The sequence below is a fragment of the Xenopus laevis genome, chromosome 4L (genome assembly GCF_017654675.1).
Source record: "Xenopus laevis strain J_2021 chromosome 4L, Xenopus_laevis_v10.1, whole genome shotgun sequence".
NCBI classification, from domain to species: Eukaryota; Metazoa; Chordata; class Amphibia; order Anura; family Pipidae; genus Xenopus; species Xenopus laevis.
In genome coordinates, this window is record NC_054377.1 from 134,121,340 (window position 1) to 134,138,657 (window position 17,318).

At 45.1% G+C, this 17,318-nt stretch overlaps 1 protein-coding gene across 3 annotated transcripts in view; it reads right to left on the reverse strand.

Annotated features, from left to right (window-relative positions):
- Positions 1 to 10,554, reverse strand: part of plxna1.L (plexin A1 L homeolog) — a 256,200-nt gene extending 245,646 nt beyond the window's left edge. Inside the window, exon 1 of one of the 3 annotated variants that reach the window (XM_018256516.2) lies at positions 10,362 to 10,554. The gene's annotated coding sequence lies outside the window, so the exon portion shown is untranslated. Of the gene's footprint in view, positions 1 to 9,424; positions 9,587 to 10,361 lie in introns of those variants that run through there. The other 2 variants (XM_018256518.2, XM_018256517.2) reach the window with 2 other exon arrangements.
- Positions 10,555 to 17,318: the final 6,764 nt, after the last annotated feature.

Consider the following 17,318-nt stretch of genomic DNA (forward strand, 5'->3'; position numbering starts at 1 on the left):
CTTCGAATATCGAAGTCGAAAGGATTTACCGCAAATACTTTGATCGAACGATCAAAGGAAAAATCTTTTAAATCCTTCCAATCGAACGATTCGAAGGATTTTAATCCATCGATCGAAGGATTTTCCTTCGATCAAAAAAAGCTTAGAAAGCTTATGGGGAAGGTCCCCATAGGCTAACATTGATGTTCGGTAGGTTTAAAGTGGCGAAGTAGGTAGTCGAAGTTTTTTTTTAAAGAGACAGTACTTCAACTATCGAATGGTCGAATAGTCAAACGATTTTAAGTTCGAATTGTTCGATTCAAAGTCGTAGTCGAAGGTCGAAGTAGCCTATTCGATGGTCGAAGTACCCAAAAAAAAAAACTTTGAATTTTGAAGTTTTTTTCATTCTAATCCTTCACTCGAGCTTAGTATATGTGCCCCATATATATATATATATATATATATATATATATATATATATATATATATATATATATATACATACACACACACATACAGCAGCTCTCCAGTTTGCAATTTCAGCAATCTGGTTGCTAGAGTCCAAATTACCCTAGCAACTATGTACGGATTTGAATAAGAGATTGGAATATGAATAGGAGAGGCCTGAAATAGAAAGACTAGTAATAAAAAGTAGCAATAACAATAAATTTATAGCCTTACAGAGCATTTGTTTTTTTAGGTGGGGGTCAGTGACCCCTATTTGAAAGTTGGAAACAGTCAGAAGAAAAAGGCAAATCATTAAAAAACTGTAAAACAAATAATGAAGGTCAATTGAAAAGTTGCTTAGAGTTAGCCATTCTATAACATACTAAAAGTTAACTTGAACATGATTCACTCTTTAATTGTGAACCGCTACGTTATATCAATCGATCTATGGGGCGAATTTAATTAACATTTGGAGACAAACATCTTTGGTGATGTTGCCCATAGCAACCAATCAACAATTAGCATTTGGACAGTCACCTACAAATAAGAAAACAAAAGCAAAGATGGGATTGGTTGCTATGGGCAACATCCCTGATACAGTACAAATATCAATAAATATTTCCCTGTATGTCCATCGTAGGGGGCAAGTACCTTCTGAGTGCAGTTAATAAAGAAAAATGCCCCCTGGCTCTATGTATTACCGATTTTGTTTCTGTATTCTGTATGTTTCAATTGTACCCTGGCCCTTTAGATTGTAAGCTCTTGTGAGTAGGGCCCTCTAATCACATTCTAACCCTACAAACCCTTGTTAGTTAAATTTTTCTAAGATCCTTAACTTGTTCCTAGTTAACCCTGGAAACCCATTATCCAGAAAGCTGCGAATTACAGAAAGGCCATAGCCTACAGACTCTATTTCATCCAAATTTTTAAAAATGATTTCCTTTTTCTCTGTAATAATAAAACAGTACCTTGTACTTGATCCAAACTAAGATATAATTAATCCTTATTGGAGGCAAAACAAGTAGACTTAAGGTATGGAGATACAAATTACGGAAAGATCTGTTATCGGGAAAGCCCCAGGTCCTGAGCATTGTGTATAACAGGTCCCATAACTGTATTAAGATGCCAACAGATCACAATTGGGCATTGTATGGGGCCCTCTTAAGGGGCTTCCGCGATCGATATCTGGCCAGTTGTTGAGCGGGCAGGGTTAAAAATCCAGTTGGATCAAGGACAGCAACGGTATGTTGATGCAGTCCTCGATCTGACCACCGTATAGCCAATGTTGTGATCTGATCATTGGGCCCTAGGGCCGACGACTGGCTCAGCCTGATATCGCCCAACTCAAGGTGGACATATCGGGGAGAGATCCGCTCGTTTGGCGACCTCGCAAGTGGATCTCAAGTTGATATAATGCATCAATAGATATTAATTGCTATGGGAATATACGAATACAGAAATGCACCAATCAGGGGCCAATTGCAATTTTCTCATTGAGTGTTTAAGCAGATTTACGTTTCCAGGATCCCTGTATAATGACTCAGAAGCAATATAGTCTATAATTTCCATCCAGCGATGATGTGTGTAAGATATTAACTATTCATAGCTGTATTCAATAAGATTCCCCCCGCAGGCCCAAAACATGGAGACGCAGCTCAATGTGAGAGGCTTTAATGTGATTGGAAGCTTGTCCTCCGTCCTCAAACTGGGGGCTGAACATGTTAAATAATTGGACAATCCGGCAAAGCATTTCATCAGTGAGTTTCCATTATATACTGGCGGCTCCCGGAGAAAGGGAAGCAGTTATGTCCTACCAGCCCATAGATAAACTCTCCCTACTACTCCTAGCACCCCCTACTACTCCCAGCACCCCCTACTTCTCCCAGCACCCTATAAAGACACTGTGGGTGTTGTATATCTGTATAGGTAAGAAAGTTTAGCCCAGGAAGAGTAAACAAAACCACTAAGCAATGTAATGTGACTGAAAATAGCATCTTGTTTAATGAGAATATAAAAGGGTTATTATAGGATGAAAGCAGGTGAATGGTTGGGCAGCCTGCAGCTTTAAAGGCTTTGTCACCCATGGAAGTGATAACAGCTGCACCCTCCCCCCCCCACCCAGGCACAGGGCACCCACTGCAGGAATGTCCCATCTGACTCAGCAGGGAGCAGCACTATTCAAAGGCTCCCCATTCAAGTCCCTCAGGCCGCCATAAAATATATACCCAGGCTGAATAAAAACCAGCAGAGACTCTATAGGCCACGATATCTCACCACCGCTCTGTTACACAAGAGAAAATTGCAGGTTACAGACATTCATATAAGAGTTGCTTAAAAGGTTATAACTCCCACCCACATACAGCAGGGTGCAATCTTCCTGCCATTTATCCTTACTCATAGCGCCCGTTAAATGTAAGTTAAAGCAGTGCGGCATTACCCCAAAGCAAGACTGTTCCCTACAACTTGCAATCGGATGCCTCATAAATACCACTGATAAATACCACAGAGTTAAAGAGACAGTGACATTACCGTGAGCAGATGGAGGCGTTGCATGGGAACCTGTAGCCCTGAAGGATTTGCAGGCCACTAACTGAGTATATAAATACTTAATACACTGACACCAGCACTGACCTATGAAACCAACTATGCAAGTGGAGGGGGTGCAGGGAAGTGTAGTTCTGCTATGAAATTATCATTCCCACTACCTCTCTGCTGCTTTGGGAGGCATGTATAAAGCTCAATCTCAAACCTTCAAGGGGTTGTTCACCTTCCAAAATTTTGTTAAGTTGTTTTCAGATTGTTCCCCAGAAATAAAGACTTTTTTCAATTACCATCCATTATTTTTTACCGTTCTTTCCAAAATCTAAGTATAAAGCTGAATGTTCGTGTCTCTGGTGTTTGAGTCTGACAGCTAAGTAATTCAGGTGCAGACTCTGAGGGTTAGTTCACACAAGGAGATTCGGGGAGACTTTTTCGCCTGGCGACTAATCATCTCGTCTTCTGAGCGACAATCTCCCCCAACTGCCTCAGCGTGTTTCCCCATAGGCTTGCTGAAAAGTCGCCTGCGCTAAAGCACACACGGCGATGCGTTTTCCATAGTCATGAGGCAACTTCGGCGACTATGGAAAACGCATCGCCGCGTGTGCTTTAGCGCAGGTGACTTTTCATTATAGCCTATGGGAAAACACGCTGAGGCAGTTTGGGGAGATTGACGCTCAGAAGACGAGGCGATTAGACACCAGGCGAGAAAATCTCCCCGAATCTCCTCGTGTGAACTAACCCTAAACGGTTACAATTTTACAACATTTAGTTGATCCATTTCTCAGCAGCATCTCTGGAGTATTAGCAACTATTGTATCAATTCTAACAGCTGCCTGTAATGAAACCCAGAGATTCTGCTCAACAGGTACAAAGATAAAAAATGTATCAACTAAATGTATCAATTTAAAACAGTTTGCAGGGTCAGCGACCCCCCTCCCAGAACTGATTTAGGAGGTGAAAAAAAAAAAAGACCTTCAATATTAGAAAAACGGTGACACATAAAAAATATTAATTCATTGGAAAAAGTCGTTATTTCTGGTGATCTATCTGAAAACAATTAGTTGGTTTTTTTTTTTTTAACTTATTTGTCTTTTGACTCTTTCCAGCTTTCAAATGGGGGTCACTGACCCCCATCTAAAACACAAATGCTATGTGAAGCTACAAAATGTATTGTTATTGCTACTTTGTATTATGTATTCTCTATTCAGGCCTCTCCTATTCACGTTCCTGTCTCTTATTCAAGTCAGTGCATGGTTGCTAGTGTTAGGTGACCCTAGCAACCACATTGCTGACATTGCAAACTGGAGAGCTGCTGAATAAAAAGCAAAAACCACAAGAAATAAAAAAATGAAAACCAATTGCAAATGGTCTCAGAATATCCCTCTCAACATCATACTAAAAGATACTTTAACTCAAAGGTGAACAACCCCTTTAAATAAATTTCTTTTGAATGAAAGATTGGAAGTGCCCCCCGTGCCCAGTGTTAGGGGGTTAAGGTTCTATGGAGGGTCATTAAGGAGGAGCAGCAGCAGGCAGGGGGGTGTAAGCAGTTAAACCAGAGGGGGGAATGTTACCAGTTAAAGCAGGGGTTTGCATTTAATACCGTCATATGAATCCAGGCGATTGGCTGCATTTTAGCTCAGGCTGCTGTCTGAAAGCCTAGTGATATTTTATATAATATATTTATTTACACAGCCTTTGCCTACACCCAGAAGTGCACTGTTGGGTCACTAAGAAGTGCAATATATGTGAGTGGCTGCTGCCCAAAATGTCTTGCCCATGGGTTGCACTCGCAGACGATTTAACATACCGAGGCATTTTTTTGATATTTAAAGCTTTGTTTTACCAATAGGGCTTAGTTTGCAGCTTTTTACATGCTATCCCTCCCCAAATTGTTCTGCTGAGCAGTGCAAGGGGAGACTGCCAAATGGACATCTGCAGCAATACACTTTACTGCGGCCTTTCTGTCCAAGGATTTATTCCCAATATCTATACATATTGCTTCCTGCATTAAGCTTTTGCCTTCACATGCCCAATCCCAACTTGCACAGAGAACTGAATACAAAGAGAATATTACCCCCCATAACTGCAGATTAGATTGCAGGCTCGGCTCTGAACTAATTTATGTTGAAGGGAGCAAGAAGACAACTGCACAGTTAAAAAAAAAAAATGTCCGTTATTTTATCATATTTTAAAAATCAATATAAATTAAGTGAAAACATGTTAAGTGGCATCTCACGACTTCATCAGAAGAAAACTAGAATCGGCTGTCAAGTACCTGACTGCTAGTGCTGTGGATTTTACTTTACTAGTCTCTAGGAGTTCTCAACGCTCTTAGGATCATACAGATTGGCAGCTAAAGGGTTAAATGCTATATGTGTACACAGGCTTTTAAATTAAACCTGCTGCATTTTAATGTTTCATGCTTCAACGGATTACAGTGGGTTTGTTCTTTTAAATAACAAAGAATCTCTGGGAGGGGTTTGTTTATACAGAGCTCATTATTATCTATTTAAAATAACTCTAATACCAGGCTTAATGTATATATAAGCAGTAGAGCAGTAGTGACTAGGTCTGTGCCCAAGATTTAGTGCATCAGTGTGGGGGTTTGTTATTGTGACATGGTGTGTGTAGTAAGGCAAGACAGTATCAGGGATAAAGGGATTTAGTGCTGAATGTTGACGTCACAAGAGAACAGTAGGAACCATTGTGAATCATGTGACATTCTAGTTACTGGCAATCCTAGAAAGCATGGCACACACACAACTGCCACCTTAAAGCTCACACTGGGCACCATCGTGGCAATATTATGACAATTTTCTATGAATTATTATATTTATATAAATTATAACAATTCCGCAACACTGCTGTGGATTCTCCTAAACAAAAACAAAAAGTTGCAACAGCAAAAAAAGCAGGTGTAACATTCCCCCATCCCAAACGGACGCAGGAGGGTGGGAAAGACACTTATATCTGAAGTCGGCACAACACTGACACGACTGATGTTTCCCCACAACAAGTCACATCCAGCGAGACCCCAGGGAACAGTTTAGACAACAAGCTTGCGACAATGAATAGAGAAAAGACGGACAATGCTCCGACTCCTGTCTGCATCCCTCGCACTTCCTGTACAGAAAAGGCAACTTTAAACAGAAGCCAAAATTAACCTCTTAAAGAGGTGATTCGCCTTTAGGGCAGATTTGGGGAGATTAGTCACCCGGCGACAAATCTCCTCTTCTTCGGGGCAACTAATCTCCCAGAACTGCCTCCTGTGCCTTCCCGCCAGCTAGAATAAAAATCGTCGGAGGGATGGCACTCGGAGCACTTTGTTAGTCACCCAAAGTCTCCTCGTGAGGCGACTTCGGAAAACAAAGGCGAATTATATTCTAGCCAGCGGGAAGGCAGTTTGGGGAGATTAGTCAACCCGAAGAAGAGGAGATTGGCGACTAATCTCCCCGAATTGCAGCGTGCAGTATGTTATAGAATGTCCAGTACTATGCAACTTTTCAATTGGTCTTCATTATTTATTTATTTATTTTTTTTTAATTATTTGCCTTCTTCTCCTGACTTTTTCCAGTTTTCAAGAGGGGGTCACTGACCCCTTCTAAAAACAAATGCTTTGTAATGTTACACATTTATTGTTATTGCTACTTTTTATCACTCATCTTTCTATTTATGCCCCCTCCTATCCATATTCTAGTCTCTTATTCAAATCAGTGCATGGATGCTAGGGTAATTTACACCCTAGCAACCAGATTGCTGGAATTGCAAACTGGGAGAGCTGCAAAATAAAAAAGCTAAGTTGCATAAAAACCATAAATAATGAAAAATGCAAACCATTTGCAAATTGTCTCAAAATATCACTATCTAAATCATACTAAAAGATGGCTCAAAGGTGAACCCCTTCCTAAAGCACAGTGCCAAAATGACTGAACTACAGCCTACAATTCCCAGCATACCCCAAAGGTTGTTGGAAATCATAGCTACCAATCAGGCTTAGAGAGAGATTAACCCTTTAATTCCAGAGAGTAAAAGCATCCCAAGCAGATGAGCCGCTGGTGGCCAGCCCTCTCCTCAGTTCAGTCCCAGCATGCAACACCCAGGCCTTCCAAACTGCTTTGTTTTAAAGGGAGCAAAGGTCAAGCAGTTTGGTCCAACATCTGTGATTATTTTAAGGCTTTCACCCTAACCTGGGGCCCATTTGCTATGTACATCTGGGGAAAGGCCAGGCAGAGAGAGTCATGCGCTTTTTACTCCCTAAATAAATTTCTGGGTTAAAAAAAAAAAACAAAAAACAAAAATCTCCTCCAATCATATTCGTTTTTTAATAAGGCACCACTGGGGGAAAATGTGCTCCCCCAGATATTTAACATTCTCATCCCCCATTCAGCTCATGTTGTAAGTGGACCCACAATAAAACGGACAGCCGCATAAATGGTTAAAAACATGCCCAACAGCTGCTTTGGGAAAGCAGGAGAGTGGGGGGGGGTTCAGTGCTCCCCCTGTGGTTCCAATAAAACGACTAATCCGAGGGGGGGGAAGGAATATTTGTGCTGCGTATAATAGTTTACGGATTAATGTTGTCGCTGCTGAGAATTGTTGCCTTCTGCCCGTTCCCGGCATCACCAGCGCATTCCGCAGCATCATAAAACAAGAGATGAGAGACTGAGACAAAATGGAATAAAATGCTTATTGCCAACAGGGCTGCAAATTTGGAAATATCATCCCCCCCCCCCATAAGCAGGACGTTGGCATTAGGCGCTGTGAAAACATCAAGCTAAAAGCCTCCAGTGGGTAAATATATCTGAAGCTCCTCTCACACATGGTTAAACATGTTATTGCCCTGCACAACTGCCTCTATTTACTTTCCAGTAACAGGCGGGGGCTGTGACAGTGGGGGGCTCTATTATTGTTTTTTTATTTCACTGACCGTCCTCCATTCCCCTTTAACCGTCTCTCTGAAACAGAGGTGAACCCATGGGCACAGGGGTGGCCAAACTGCTACAGGAAACGGGACGGGCAGATCCAACATACGTCCCCCCCCAGACTCAGTAATAGTGGGATAGGGGTACGCAAGGGGTTAATGCTACAAATTCCATCTCATCCCACAGATAGTAAGAAAGAGCAGGCTTGCACGAGGACCCAGCCAGTAACATTCCCTCATATACATGTTGCAGCCAAGTGAATCAGAATTTTTTGGCCGGGGTGTTTGAGGGATGTGGGATCTGCAGGGTGTGGGCACCAGGAGGAAACATGTAATGCAGGTGCCTTATGGCTCCAATACACCGTACCCCTGTAGCACCAGCATCCAAAACAATCTCAAGCCCATCGGGGTATAACATGCACACGCCATATCTCTCCCACCCCAGTGGATCTCTATGTACCCCCCTAGATCTCCGTTACTTTATGCACCCCCAGATCTCTGTTACTTCATGAACCCCAAGATCTCAGTTTCTTTATGTACCCCTGGATCTCCGTTACTTTATGCACCCCCAGATCTCCGTTACTTTATGCACCGCCAGATCTATGTTACTTTATGCACCCCCAGATCTCCGTTACTTTATGCACCCCCAGATCTCCGTTACTTTATGCACCCCCAGATCTATGTTACTTTATGCACCCCCAAATCTATGTTACTTTATACACCCCCAGATCTATGTTACATTATGCACCCCAAGATCTATGTTACTTTATGCACCCCCAGATCTCCGTCCATTACTTTATGCACCCCCAGATCTCCATTACTTTATGCACCCCCAGATCTCCATTACTTTATGCACCCCCAGATCTCCATTACTTTATGCACCCCCAGATCTCCATTACTTTATGAACCCCCAGATCTCCATTACTTCATGCACCCCCAGATCTCCGTTGCTTTATGCACCCCCAGATCTCCGTTAAGTCATGCACCCCCAGATCTCTTGGGCAGCCACTCATCCCACCTCCCCAATACAAAGCATCTCTGCCTCGGAAAAAGGATTCCGAATTCCCATCTCCGCCGCTTGTCGTGCAGTTCTATTAAATATTCCTGCTCAATTCAACACCCACCGATGAATGATTTAGCAGGGCATCGGCAAAAAAGCATTCTTTTACAAGAAAATAATTTAAAAAAAGTATAAAAGAATTGCTAATTTGACCAATTTAAAGGGGGAGATTTTCATTCTGAGATCTGCAGCATTTAAAGGCACGGCGTTAAGTCACTCTGCAGAGGTTACTATATCCCCTGCTGTACAACATTGGGCACCAGCACATATACATATACACACATATATACATACATATACACACAGACACATATATATATACACACACACATACAAATACACACACATCCTTAACTGTATCCAGAAAAGCAGCCAAGTCAAAAGACGCAAGAGCATTTCCTAAATGTGCGACTGGAGTGAGCAATAATATGTATTATTAATAAAGGATATAAATTTATATCATACACACTCACCCCTGTGCCAAACACAGCTCTTCAATTCATCGCCTTATCCACTGAGCAATAAGAAGTACTGGGCTTTAATGGGAATAAGCCAAAACACAGAGATCCGAGGCTGAAATCCACCAGCACACGTTCAAACTCATCTGCACAGGAACATCCAACCCACTCCTACTGAACTACAACTCCCAACATCCCCCCCCCCAAGGTGTAGAGAGGAGCAGGTGGGCTGTCGGTTGGAAGGATAAGGCAAAATCCCATGAAAGTCGAATGGTTTAGCAATGGAATGAGATGAAGTGAGGAGTCAGACACTTTGCTGAAGTGAAGGGATTGTGAGCGACAGAAGCACATTGCAGCAGTGCGACCCCAGTGCAGCCTCTCCCAGACACCCCCCTGCAGCATGGCCCCCCCAAAGCAATAGGGACAGAATGGGGGTACAGGCAGCACGTGACTGTAGAAAGAGGGGGGTCCTGATCAGGCACAGACTGGCTGTGATTTAATGAGGGTCGGACAGTGATTTAATGAGGGTCGGACAGTGAATAGCAAAGCTGCTTCTCTGCTCTCAACGGCACGTTGCATCGGTAGCACCGGATTAGCGCAGTTCTCATCTCTCCTAATAAATCAGCCCAATGTCCGCAGCTATTAGGGACATTCCGGTACTCGCGCTTCCCCCGGTGCTGGTGTCGCTACTGCAACGACCGCTCGTCTCCCATCCTCCCTCCCTCACCCCTGCGGCTGTTCCCCACATCCCGGCCACATCCAGTCCCTCCCGCCTGGGAGTCCCAAGCCCCCGATAATGAGGAGCAGCGGTGGCGGCGGCACTAGTAGCACTGAGCGTGCGGAGAAAGGCTCCAGCAACCACCGGACACCGAGCCCAGTCCCTTCCACTCGCCGAAGCAGCAGAGGGAAAGTTCCCCCGGGCTGTGCATAGAGAAATAACGGGGTTACTTACAGCGGGAGTCAGTGCGCGCCTCCATAGTGCGAGTCCCCCGAGTTGCCGGCGCTACAGTGTCGCCGCTCAGCATGAATGGGATGGAATGGAATGCAGCGCAGGGTTCCGCTGGAACTCCAGCCTCGATCTGACTTCCCAGGGCGCTGCGCTTCCGCCGCTCACCGGCAGAGGGCACCCACCGCTGGGAGAGGGAAGGGCCGGAAAAGGGGAGGCGCTAATCCGAGCCTGTGTTAACGCTTTCTGTGCCGAATGAGAGTGAGCAAGCGATTAGCGAGTCGGATTTCAGTGAGGATCCTGATTTGTGCTGATTTTCTGTCTCTGAGCCTTCGGGCGGGCGACGGACCCTGCAGGAAAAAGAACTGAATCACTCGAGTCAGGAATCAGGATTCTCGAAGCAGCGATTTTGCCTTCAATTCAGATTCGATTCTCAGTAGTCCTGCGTCTAATCCTGCGTCTAATCCTGCACCACCTCCCCACCTGGGGGCCCTCCGACCTCTCTTGTACCTTCTACTGCAGTTCCCCAATCAGATCCTCCGAATATGCCACTAGGGCTGCTAAGAGTTACACTGGGGCTGCAGGGAGTTACACTGGGGCTGCAGGGAGTTACACTGGGGCTGCTGACACTTACACTGGGGCTGCAGGGTGTTACACTATGGCTGCTAGGAGTTACACTGGGGATGCAGGGAGTTACACTGGGGCTGCTTACACTGGGGCTGCTGGGAGTTACACTGGGGCTGCTGGCAGTACACTGGGGCTGCTGGGAGTTATACTGGGGCTGCTGGGAGTTACACTGGGGCTGCTGGGAGTTACACTGGGGCTGCAGGGAGTTACACTGGGGCTGCAGGGAGTTACACTAGGGCTGCTGACATTTACACTGGGGCTGCTGACACTTACACTGGGGCTGCTGGGCGTTATACTGGGGCTGCAGGGAGTTACACTGGGGTTGCTGACACTTACAGTGGGGCTGCAGGGAGTTACACTGGGGCTGCAGGGAGTTACACTAGGGCTGCTGACATTTACACTGGGGCTGCTGACACTTACACTGGGGCTGCTGGGAGTTATACTGGGGCTGCAGGGAGTTACACTGGGGCTGCTGACACTTACACTGGGGCTGCAGGGAGTTACACTGGGGCTGCTGGCAGTTACACTGGGGCTGCTGACACTTACACTGGGGCTGCAGGGATTTACACTGGGGCTGCTGGGAGTCACACTGGGGCTGCTGACACTTACACTGGGGCTGCTGACACTTACACTGGGGCTGCTGGGAGTTATACTGGGGTTGCAGGGAGTTACACTGGGGCTTCTGACACTTACACTGGGGCTGCTGGGAGTTACACTGGGGCTGCTGACATTTACACTGGGGCTGCTGGGAGTTACACTGGGGCTGCTGACACTTACACTGGGGCTGCTGGGAGTTATACTGGGGCTGCAGGGAGTTACACTGGGGTTGCTGACACTTACAGTGGGGCTGCAGGGAGTTACACTGTGGCTGCTGACACTTACACTGGGGCTGCTGGGAGTTATACTGGGGCTGCAGGGAGTTACACTGGGGCTGCTGACACTTACACTGGGGCTGCAGGGAGTTACACTGGGGCTGATAACACTGGGGCTGCTGGCAGTTACACTGGGGCTGCAGGGAGTTACACTGGGGCTGCTAACACTGGGGCTGCTGTCAGTTACACTGAGGCTGCTGACACTTACACTGGGGCTGCTGGGAGTTATACTGGGGCTGCAGGGAGTTACAATGGGGCTGCTGACACTTACACTGGGGCTGCTGGGAGTTATACTACTGGGGCTGCAGGGAGTTACACTGGGGCTGCTGACACTTACACTGGGGCTGCTGGGAGTTATACTGGGGCTGCAGGGAGTTACAATGGGGCTGCTGACACTTACACTGGGGCTGCTGGGAGTTATACTACTGGGGCTGCAGGGAGTTACACTGGGGCTGCTGACACTTACACTGGGGCTGCTTGGAGTTATACTGGGGCTGCTGGCAGTTACACTGGGGCTGCTGGCAGTTACACTGGGGCTGCTGGCAGTTAAACAGAGGCCAGTGGATTCCCCTAGTGCTGCTAAACCAGCAGATCCAATTAATAAAAAGCATTTGTGTTGTACTATGTTACAGAGTATAAGATCTGCATTCTAGTGGCTTCTTTATATAGAGTGCAATTAGCCCACTAGACCCCAAAGTATTTATTTGCAATCAGAGCATTTGTCTCATTAAAAATGTATAGTGTTGCACTGGTGCTGCTGGCAGTTACACTGGGGCTGTTTTACCAATATTTATTGAAATTGGATATGAATTAGGGCCTCCTGGGGACCCTATACCTCCTAGGCCCCCCTGCAGTCGCAAGGTCTGCTTCTTCTGTAGTTACACCCCTGCTAGGGGGGCTTCTGGGTGCCCATTTCTGCACAGTGTTGGACTGGGGGGTTCAGGGATGTCACCTTAGGGCCCCACCCCAGTTACTAACTCCCTCACAATACAAACCTGCCGCCAGCCTCCACTTTGTACCCTCCTGGGTGCACACTGAAAACCTTTAAAGGGGAACTATTGCGAAAATTAAAATTGAATATAAGCTTCAGCATACTGAAATGATAAACGTTCTAAATACAAATGCAATCAATTAAATATTCTTCATTGTTTCTGAAATAATCAATAATAATAATCAATAATCTTCACTATCCCTCTCAGCATCTGTTTCTCTTAAAGGGGTTGTTCACCTTTGAGATAATTTTTAGTATGATGTAGAGAAGGATATTCTGATACAATTTGCGATTGGTTTTCATTTTTTTATTATTTAAGGTTTTTTGTGTTATTTAACTTTTTATTCAGCAGTTCTTCAATTTGCATTTTAAGCAATCTGGTAGCTCAGGTCCATATTACCCTAGCAACCATACATTTATTTAAATAATAGACTGGAATATGAATAGGAGAGGGGCTGAATAGAAAGATGAGTAATGCAAAGTAGCAATAACAATAACTGTGTAGCCTTACAGAGCATTTGCTTTTTAGATGGGGGTCAGCTACGCCCATTTGAAAGCTGCAAAGAAAAAGGCAAATAACTAAAAAATAGATAATGAAGACCAATTGGAAAGTTGCTTAGAACTGGCCATTCTATAACATACTAAAAGTTAACTTAAAGGTCAACCACCCCATTAATTCTGTCTTCATGCAGCAGTTAGGGGCACATTTACTTAGCTCGAGTGAAGGATTAGAAGGAAAAATACTTCAAATTTCAAGGTAATTTTTTGGCTACTTCGACCATCGAATTGGCTACTTCGACCTTCAACTACGACTTCGACTTTGAACGATTCAAACTAAAAATCGCTAGACTATTCGTCCATTCGATAGTCGAAGTACTGTCTCTTTAAAAAAAACTAGTTCGCCACCTAAAACCTACCGAGGCCAATGTTAGCCTATGGGGAAGTTCCCCATAGGCTTCCTAACAATTTTCTGATCGAAGGAATATCCTTCGATCGATGGATTAAAATCCTTTGAATCGTTCGATTAGAAGGATTTAATCGTTCGATCGTAGGAATATCGCAAAATCCTTCGACTTCGATATTCAAAGTCGAAGGATTTTACTTCGACGGTCGAATATCGAGGGTTAATTAACCCTCAATATTCGACCCTAGGTAAATCTGTCACTTAGATCCAATATATCTTATAGAGGGGCTTCCTTTCCTAGCAGATGTATTAGCGCTCACTCTATTAACTGATTCCAGTACAAACAAAATCTAACAAAATAACTGCCTTTTGCACAAATTCTGCATGTAGAGAGAGACATGATGTCTGGTGATTTTAATAGAGTGAGCTCTAATACATCTTCTAGGCCAGGGGTCCCCAACCTTTTTCACCCGTGAGCAACATTCATATGTAAAAAGAGTTGGGGAGCAACACAAGTATGAAAAATGTTCCTGGGTGCTGCCAAATAAAGGCTGTAATTGGCTATTGGTAGCCCCTATGTGGACTGACAGCCTACAGGAGACTCTGGCAGTACAGCTGGTTTTTATGGAACCAAAACTTGCCTGGAATTCAAAAATAAGCACCTGCTTTGAAGCCACTGGGAACAAAATCCAAGGTGTTGGAGAGCAACATGAGCTACTGGTTGGGGATCACTGTTCTAGGCAAAAGGAGCCCCCCCTATAAGATACATTGGATCTAAAGGTGGCCATACACGGGCCGATAAAAGCTGCCGACACACCGAGTCGGCAGCTTATTGGCCCGTGTATGGGGGCCCCCGACGGGCTTCCCCGATCGAGATCTGGCCGAAAGTCGGCCAGATCTCGATCGGATGGGATTAAAAATCCCGTCGGATCGCGGCCGCATCTGTTCGTTGATGCGGTCCCGCGATCCGACCGCCCGTTTGGCGAACGCTAGGATCCGATCGTTGGGCCCTAGGGCCCACGATCGGATTAGCCCGATATTGCCCACCTCAAGGTGGGCATATCGGAGGGAGATCCGCTCGTTTGGCGACATCGCCAAACGAGCGGATCTATCCGTGTATGGCCACCTTAACTGTCAGTGAATATCTGACACCCAACTGCTGCATGAAGACAGAATAAAGAGAAACAGATGCTGAGAGAGGAATAGTGAAGATGAACTTGATTGTTTCGGAAACAGTACAGAATATTTAATTGATTGTTTTTAGAAAGTTTCTTATTTCAGTATGATGAATCTTATATTAAATTTTTGTGATAGTGCCCCTTTAACTTCTGGGGTGGGGTGGGAGCACTCATTGATTCAAGCAAGGAGCAGACCTGGGTCTCTTGTGCCCACCAATTTTTCTCCCAGTGTTCCCCAGACCCAGTTGACCCTGGTTATGCACATGTGTGTGTCATCAATAAAAGAATTAGCATCTGATTCCTTGTCACAATTCAGTCAACACACTGGGGAAAATCTACAGCCGCAGCCAGGCTGCCAGGCATTCCAGGGCTCCCTTTTCATCGATAGGTGGGTGATGCATTGGTGCTGGGCACCTACATGGTGTCAGGTCACATTGAAATCTGCATCAATTTAGCACTTGGGGCTTCGGATCAGACTCTATGGGGGCAAATTTACTAAAGGGTGAAGTGACTAACGCTGGCGAAAATTTGTGACGTAACTTCGGGACTTTGCCGATTTACTAACGGGTGCTGGCGTAAATTCGCTAGCAAAGGAGATAGACTGTTGCGCTACTTCGCACTCTAATGCCAGGCGAATTTTCGCTCTGGTGAATGGACATAACTACGAAAATTCAGATGCGGATTTTAATGCGCCAAACTTGCCTTCATCACCTCAGACCAGACGAAGTGCAATAGAGTAGATAGGAGTTTGTCAAAAAAAAAATTAAAACGCTGGCGACTTTTCAGGGTGATAGGCTGCAAAAGATCTTAACATTTTTTAGGGTACCCGGCTTCCCCCCTACATTTTCTAACATATGGCACATAAACTATACACTGGGCTCATGTGTAGGGCAATATAACAACTTTATTTTATTAAGCTTTCCTGGGCTTGTGTAATGTAATGTATTTGCTGCAACATATACGTCCATTGAAATTCAACTTCCCGCAAATTAGCCAAATTAAGGTGGCCATACACGGAGAGATGCGCTCGTTTGGCGGTGTCACCAAACGAGCGGATCTCTCCCCAATATGCCCACCTTGAGGAACCTCGATCGGAACCTAACGAATAGTAATGGGCGGTCGTATTGCGGGACCGCATCAACGAAGAGATGCGGCCACAATCTGACGGGATTTTTAGTCCCATCCGATCGAGATCTGGCCGACTTTCGGACAGTTCTCGATCGGGGAAGCCCGTCGGGGGCCCCATATACGGGCCAATAAGCTGCCGACTCTGTCTGTCGGCAGCTTTTATCGGTCAGTGTATGGCCACCTTTAGCCAACGCTAGCACAACTTCACTTTGCTTGCTGAATTAACGCTAGTGCAGCTTCACTTTGCTTGCAGAATTAACGCTAGCAAAACTTCACCATTGTTCAGGGCCCTGGACGCAACATCGCATTTTAGTGAATTAGCGTTGTCCTGGAGAATTTTCACCTGGCGAAGTGTGGCCGTCGCTGGCGAATTTCTGGAGGTTAGTGAATTTGCCCCTATGCGCTGCTGGTAGATGCATCCTCCCTGGTTCTCTGCTCAATACCCTGAAGAGCGTCAGTTGCATGCAGCAGAGAGGCCACTATGGAAGGGTATGACAAGGCAAGGGGGTCTCATAATGCAATTATGCACTCCGCTGTAAATCTGCTGAGAAATCCCCAGCACCATTGAAGTGGCAGTGATTTTATTATTATCATTTATTTATATAGCGCCAGCATGTTAGACAGCGCTTTGCAGTGATTGTTCATCATTCACATCAGTCCCTGTAGCTTTTTGTTTATTAAGTGGAGAATTTGTCATGTTTTCTCAATGCCGACACAATTTGCCAAGCAATGATTACTTCCTTTTGCTACAGAATCCATCAACAATGAATATTCCCAGGGCTCGGCACAAGCTGGCTACTAATAGCATTATACAGTGAGAGCAATGGACATTGGCACCTATAGCATTTTTTCCGGTAAGACCAATGGGCATTGGCACCTCTAGCACATTATAAAGTGAGAGCATGGGTAATACTAGTGAAATTCCCTATCCTTTTGAGTGGGTACTTGAATCCTCCACATAATATGCAGTGAGAGCAGAAATAATGGGATTATCCCGGCACATTAATGAGGGTAATGCGCAGTGGTAATCCAAGGCACTTTATTATAGTCTATAAGAGCACACAGAAATCTGGATGACTGGGTAAGAAGTTGGATTAGTATTTTTGAACTGCCATAACCCTTAGGGCAGAGACACACGCTCAGATTCGGGGAGACTAGTTGCCCAGCGACAAATCTCCTCTTTGGGGCAACTAATCTCCCCGAACTGTCTCCTGCTGGTGTTAATCGCCGGTGGGATGGCAATCGGTGCGCTTCATTTTCCGA